This window comes from Triticum urartu, chromosome 6A (genome assembly GCF_056163025.1).
Source record: "Triticum urartu cultivar PI428250 chromosome 6A, HENAU_Tu73, whole genome shotgun sequence".
NCBI lineage: Eukaryota > Viridiplantae > Streptophyta > Magnoliopsida > Poales > Poaceae > Triticum > Triticum urartu.
The window spans coordinates 431325064-431332945 of NC_141878.1; the positions used below are offsets into that span (position 1 = coordinate 431325064).

Here is a 7882-nt window from a genome sequence, read left to right on the forward strand (position 1 = left end):
TTTTCACTTTCCCCGAGGCACGTGCTCTAAAAGATTATTTTTTTGATATTCTTACGGTGAGAGAGACATAGGTCAAACTCTCAAAGAATTTGTTGAGGAAGATGATTCCTCTACATAGTCTATATATGTGAACTATGAACCCTTTGGTTCTTTACACCGGCGTGAGTATATGATGCAGAGAATAAAGTGCTTTCCATTTGACCTGTTGGTGAGTAGCGTACACGTTGCACTAGAAAATCATAATTTAGAAAAGGTTCATTCTTAGGATCTGTTGGTTAGGACATCACTTATTGCTATATATGGATTAAATGCCCAAAAAATCCAATTCTTATGGTAAAATATAGTAGAAAGACTAGCCCGTGCATCGCACGGGTTTGACGACTAGTAGTGTTAACCACTGTATGCAGTAACTGAATTTCAAATCCATAGCACAGCAATGGCAATCAGAAATCAGCAATCGGCAATCGTAAACAGGCCGTGACGGAGCTCACCTCGAGCGCTTCGACAGTGAGGAGCAGGACAATGATCTTCACGGAGAACCTCTGGCGCTCCTCGTGGTCGTGCGAGAGGCGGCGCCTGTAGGAGAGGTTGTAGAAGAGGGATCGGGGCTCCTTGAGCTTGGCCTTGGCGACGGCGAGATCGCGCAGGCAGCTGAGCACCTGGGAGCGGTGGGCGAGGTGCGCCCTGTAGTTCATCTGGATGAGCAGCGCGGCATCCTGCGGCGACAGCTCCTTGGCCTTCCCCTTGCCGTTCCCCATGGCAAAGGCCTGCATCATCAGAAAGAGAGACAAATGTCAGGCAGTCAGTACACATATGATAGTAGTGCATTGCAAGGGAGCAGAATCCTCAAGCTGATATCATTCAGAGAAGAGTTCAGTCAATCTGTAGCCAGTACTAAGCATAGATCTAGAGTGTGGACACTAGCATCCTCTAAAATTCCAAATTTTCTCTCAAATCCAGCGAGAGGTAACTTGGTTCTATTGGAAATTCTACTGGAAATCACACATTTCGTTCAGATCGGGCCACAGAACCCAAACCCCCGCAAAAATCTCATCTTTTGTGCTGAGTATCGTACCTTGCGGATGGCGTCGCAGCCGGCGGTGTTGTCCTCGGAGATCTCCTCGATCTAGACGCACGTCCTCGCCGGCTTCTTCTTCTTCTTGTCAACCTCCTTGTCCTTGGCGGCGGCCTTGATCTTCTTGGGCTTCTCCGGCCTGCGCTCCTCGACCTCCAGCTCATCCTCGTCGTTGTCGGAGGCGGTGAAGTCCTCCTCCCAGGTGTAGGAACGCGACCATGGCTCGAGCGAGCCTTTGCCCTTGATCTCGGTGCCCCACTTGGTCTTGGTCTTGCCTCCGGCGCCGCCCTTGGACTTGGCCTCCCACCTCCACTTGCGGTCGAATCCATCGTCATTGGGGGAGGCGAGCTCCGCCTCCCACTTGAGCGCCCGGCCTCCGCCGCGCGGCTTCTCCTCCGCCGTCCACTTGACCTTCCGGCCGCCGGGCTCCGTGGCCGCATAGGTGTACTTGCGGCGCGCCGGTTGCGGGGCGGCCGTGTGGGCCGCGAGCTTGAGCACGGCGACGCGGTCGGTGAGGTCGTGCAGGAGGAAGGCGTGTGGGGAGGGGATGGGGGCCGGGGCGAAGAAGGGGTCGGCGGGGAGGTAGAGGTCGAGGAGGTCGGGGTGGTGGGGGAAGGCAAAGCGGGATGGGGATAGGGGTGGGAGGAAGGGGCGCAGGAGGCGGAGAGGGAGGAGGTAGGTGGTGGTGTGTGGATGAGATGCGAACATCTTTTTTTTACCTGGATGGGTGGGGAGAGAGGGAGGGGATAACCCCACAGTTTTTTTTACCTGGAAAAGAATAACCCCATCTCTTTGCCATCTGCCAGCAGATGGCAAAGAATCTTTGCCGTCTGCTGGCAGATGGCAAAGAGGTGGGGCTGGTACGCCATTACATGCTTGACGGCCATAGGATTTGCCAACCTCTTTGCCATCTGCTGGCAGATGGCAAAGATTATTTGCCATCCACTAGCAGATGGCAAAGAATTGGCTGATGGCAACCATGTTCTTTGCCGTCTGTCAGTTCTTTGCCATCTGTTTTTTATAAGAAGATGGCAAAGACGTTCTTTGCCATCAGCTGGCAGATGGCAAAGAGCTGGCTGATGGCAAATTCCCTGTTTCCAGTAGTGTAATACTCATACTCATCAAGATCAATCAAGCAGGAAGTAGGGTATTACCTCTATAGAGGGGGCCCAAACCTGGGTAAACATCGCGTCCCCTGTCTCCTGTTACCATCGATCCTAGACGCACAGTTTGGGACCCCCTACCCGAGATCCGCCGGTTTTGACACCGACAATAGCTAGACTATATGATTTTGTAGGGATAACTTTCTTTGGCCATGTTATTTTGAGAAGACATGATTGCTTAGTTAGTATGCTTGAAGTATTATTATTTTTATGTCAATATTAAACTTTTATATTGAATCTTTCGGATTTGAAGATTCATTCCACAATAAAGAAAATTACATTGAGAAATATGTTAGGAAGCATTCCACATAAAAAATTCTGTTTTTATCATTTACCAACTCGAGGATGAGCAGGAATTAAGCTTGGGGATGCTTGATACGTCTCCAATGTATCTATAATTTTTGATTGTTCCATGCTATTATATATTCTGTTTTGGATGTTTAATGGGCTTATTTATACACTTTTATATTATTTTTGGGACTAACCTATTAACCGGAGGCCAAGCCCAAATTGTTGTTTTTTTGCCTATTTCAGTGTTTCACAGAAAAAGAATATCAAACGGAGTCCAAACGGAACGAAACCTTCGGGAGTGTGATTTTTGGAACAAACGTGATCCAAAGGACTTGGAGTGGACGTCAAGCAACCAACGAGGAAGCCACGAGGCAGGGGGCGCACCCTCCACCCTCGTGGGCCCCTCGTGGCTCCACCGACCTACTTCTTCCTCCTAATATATACCTACGTACCCTGAAAACATCAGAGGGCACCACGAAAACCTAATTCCACCACCGCAAGCTTCTGTACCAGTTAGAACCCATCTTGGGGCCTTTTTTGGCGCTCTGCCAGAGTGGGCATTGATCACGGAGGGCTTCTACATCAACACCATAGCCTCTCCGATGATGTGTGAGTAGTTTACCTCAGACCTTCGGGTCCATAGTTATTAGCTAGATGGCTTCTTCTCTCTCTTTGGATCTCAATACAAAGTTCTCCTCGATTCTCTAAGATCTATTCGATGTAATCTTATTTTGCGGTGTGTTTGTCGAGATCCGATGAATTGTGGGTTTATGATCAAGATTATCTATGAACGATATTTGAATCTTCTCTGAATTCTTTTATGTATGATTGGTTATCTTTGCAAGTCTCTTCGAATTACCAGTTTGGTTTGGCCTACTAGATTGATCTTTTTTGCAATCGGAGAATTGCTTAGCTTTGGGTTCAATCTTGTGGTGCTCGATCCCAGTGACAGTATGGGAAACGACACGTATTGTATTGTTGTCATCGAGGATAAAAAGATGGGGTTTATAACATATTGCATGAGTTTATCCCTTTACATCATGTCATCTTGCTTAAAGCGTTACTACGTTCTTATGAACTTAATACTCTAGATGCATGCTGGATAGCGGTCGATGTGTGGAGTAATAGTAGTAGATGCAGGCAGGAGTCCGTCTACTTGTCACGGACGTGATGCCTATATACATGATCATACCTAGATATTCTCATAACTATGCTCAATTCTATCAATTGCTCGACAGTAATTTGTTTACCCGTCGTAATACTTATGCTATCTTGAGAGAAGCCACTAGTGAAACCTATGGCCCCCGGGTCTATTTTCCATCATACAAGTTTCCAATCTATTTTATTTTGCAATCTTTACTTTCAATTTATATCATAAAAATACTAAAAATATTTATCTTATTATTATTATCTCTATCAGATCGCACTCTTGCAAGTGGCCGTGAAGGGATTGACAACCCCTTTATCACGTTGGTTACGAGGTTCTTATTTGTTTGTGTAGGTACGAGGTGACTCACGTGTGGTCTCCTACTGGATTGATACCTTGGTTCTCAAAAACTGAGGGAAATACTTACGCTGCTTTGTTGCATCACCCTTTCCTCTTCAAGGGAAAACCAACGCATGCTCAGGAGGTAGGAGGAGGCAGCAACTTTTCTTCTTTCTCATAATGCCTAATAGGTATGTTAAAGTGTGCAGCAAGGCGCGAGGCTAAGATGCCTCCAAAGACGGGACCATTTTACGGTTCAGATTTAACCGTTTAGCAACAATAGCGCCTAAACTAAAGTGGTATCATGAAATAGAGCATGGCGCAAAATAACAATATCAGGGGCGCTAAGATTTCCACTGTTCCCGTGACCAATTAAGCATCTACTAGCAAATATTGCAAAGTAATGTAGAACAGGAAAATGTATGCTAGTAATTCTTGCATCGGAAACTTTCCTCATTTCCAGTAATCATATCAATAAATCCTTCCACGTCATTACGATGTGGTTCCTCTATGCTACCCTCAAAAGGTATCCTACAGACCTGGCAAAAATCATATAGTGACATCTCCTTAACCTCATCATATAAATGAAATTCCACCGAAGGTGGTGATTTCTTAGCATGAAAGTAAAAATTTCGCACGAAAAAAATTAGTGAGGAGGAGATACTGTTCGCGCTGGTCGCGGAGGAAGTAGATGAGGCCCGCATTCTCAGCCAAATAATAAAAGTCATCATGAATCTCGGTTGCTCTGAAGAACTCATCACAAGGCCATTCGCACGGCCGAACCTCTGCAGTACGAGGGAGATTATATTTGGGCTTCCTATTCTCTTCACTCTGCTTATCCTTCGAGCTTCGGCTCAAAGAGCCCCTCAAAAATCTCTTCATAATTTTCTGAAAATTTATGAAATTTTTAGTAACTCAAAATAAAAGTGAACCAAACTCAACAAGATTGATAGCAACTACTCCTACAAGTGCCTAGAGGCCATATCATCTATTAAACTACTTTTGACCACATAAATTTGGCATGCAAGCTCAAGAACAGGGTCACCTATGCAGAAAAATTTTGCAATAAATAAAGCACTAGAACAAAAACTGATTGGACCATTGGAGGAGTCACATACCGAAGAACAACCCCCAAAGCAGTTTTGTGAATGGAGCTTTGAGCAAGGAGATCGAAAATGGCAGCAAGATGAGCAAGAACTCGGGTTTGAGCTGGTGAATGATTTTTTCTGGAGGAAGACGAAGTGTGTGGGTGAAAGAATAAGTGGAGGGGGGCCACGTGGGGTCCACGAGGCAGGGGCACGTCCAGGGGGGTAGGGCGTGCCCTCCACCCTCGTGGGCACATGGTGAGTCCCCCTGGTGTGTTCTCAGTGCCAATAATTCTTAAATATTCCAGAAAAATCATATTCAATTTTCAGGGCATTTGGAGAACTTCTATTTTCGGGGTATTTTTTATTGCAAGGATAATTCAGAAAACAGACAAAAAATACTGTTTTTACTTTATTTAAACTAAATAACAAAAAGTAAAAAGAGGGTACAAAGAGTTGTGCTTTCTAACTTCATCCATCTCATGCTCATCAAAAGGAATCCACTAACAAGGTTGATCAAGTATTGTTAACAAACTCATTCTGAATCGCATGAAACCGGAGAAATTTCGAATAACACTAGCTTACCTCAACTGGGATATTGCTACCTCTTGAGCACTGCGTTGGCTTTCCCTTGAAGAGGAAAGGGTGATGCAGCAAAGTAGCGTAAGTATTTCCCTCAATTTTTGAGAACCAAGGTATCAATCCAGTAGGAGGCCACACGCAAGTCCCTCGTACCTACACAAACAAATAAGAACCTCGCAACCAACACGGTAAAGGGGTTGTCAATCCCTTCACGGTCACTTACGAGAGTGATATCTGATAGAGATGATAAGATAATATTTTTGGTATTTTTATAATAAAGATTAAAAGTAAAGATAGCAAAATAAACGGTACTAGAAATAACTTGTTGACGGAAGATTAATATAATGGAGAATAGACCCGGGGGCCATAGGTTTCGCTAGTGGCTTCTCTGAAGATAGCATAAGTATTATGATGGGTGAACAAATTACTGTCGAGCAATTGATAGAAAAGCGAATGATTATGAGAATATCTAGGCATGATCATGTATATAGGCATCACGTCCATGACAAGTAGACCGACTCCTGCCTACATCTACTACTATTACTCCACACATCGACCGCTATCCAGCATGCATCTAAGTATTAAGTTCATAAGAATAGAGTAACGCATTAGGTAAGTTGACATGATGTAGAGGGATAAACTCAAGCAGTATGATATAAACCCCATCATTTTATCCTCGATGGCAACAATACAATACGTGTCGTTTCCCTTTCTGTCACGGGGATCGAGCATCGCAATATTGAACCCAAAGCTAAGCACTTCTCCCATTGCAAGAAAGATCAATCTAGTAGGACAAACCAAACGAATAATTCGAAGAGACTTGCAAAGATAACCAATCATACATAAAAGATTTCAGAGAAGAATCAAATATTGTTCATAGATAGACTTGATCATAAACCTACTATTCATCGGATCTCGACAAACACACCGCAAAAGGAGTTACATCGAATATATCTCCAAGAAGATCGAGGAGAACTTTGTATTGAGATCCAAAGAGAGTTAAGAAGCCATCTAGCTAATAACTATGGACCTGAAGGTCTGAAGTAAACTACTCACACATCATCGGAGAGGCCATGGAGTTGATGTAGAGGCCCTCCGTGATCGATGCCCCCTCCGGCGGAGCTCCGGAAAAGGCCCCAAGATGGGATCTCTTGGGTACAGAAGGTTGCGGCGGTGGAAATAGGGTTTCGTGGTGCTCCTGGATGTTTTCGGGGTATATGAGTATATATAGTAGGAAGAAGTAGGTCGGTGGAGCCACGAGGGGCCCACGAGGGGGGAGGGCGCACCCAGGGGGACAGGCGCGCCCCCATGCCTCATGGCCTCCTCGTTGGTTGCTTGACGTCCACTCCAAGTCCTTTGGATCACGTTTGTTCAAAAAAATCACGCCCCCGAAGGTTTCATTCCGTTTGGACTCCGTTTGATATTCCTTTTCTGCAGAACACTGAAATAGGCAAAAAAACAACAATTTGCACTAGGCCTTGGGTTAATAGGTTAGTCCCAAAAATAATATAAAAGTGTATAATAAAGCCCATTAAACATCCAAAACATAATATATAATAGCATGGAACAATCAAAAATTATAGATACGTTGGATACGTATCAAGCATCCCCAAGCTTAATTCCTGCTCTTCCTCGAGTAGGTAAATGATAAAAAACAGAATTTTGATGTGAAATGCTTTCTAGCATATTCTTCAATGTAATTTTCTTTATTGTGGCATGAATGTTCGATCTGAAAGATTCAAGATAGAAGTTTAATGTTGACATAAAAATAATAATACTCCAAGTATGCACCCCAAGCAATTATGTCTTATCAAAATAACATAGCCAAAGAAAGCTTATCCCTACAAAATCATATAGTTTGGCCATGCTTCATTTTTGTCACACAAAATGCTCTCATCATGCACAACCCCGATGACAAGCCAAGCAATTGTTTCATATTCAGCCTTTTCAAACTCTTTCAACTTTTACGCAATATATGAGCGCGAGCCATGGACATAGCACTATGGGTGGAATAGAATATCATGATTGAGGTTGTGTGAGAAGACAAAAAGGAGAAAGTCTCACATTGACGCGGCTAATCAATGGGCTATGGAGATGCCCATCGATTGATGTCAATGCAAGGAGTAGGGATTGCCGTGCAACGGATGCACTAGAGCTATAAATATATGAAAGCTCATCAAAGAAACTAAGTGGGTGTGCA

At 44.3% G+C, this 7882-nt stretch overlaps 1 pseudogene; it reads right to left on the reverse strand.

Annotated features, from left to right (window-relative positions):
• Window positions 1-443: 443 nt before the first annotated feature.
• On the reverse strand, window positions 444-1986 carry LOC125516803 (uncharacterized; annotated as a pseudogene).
• Window positions 1987-7882: the final 5896 nt, after the last annotated feature.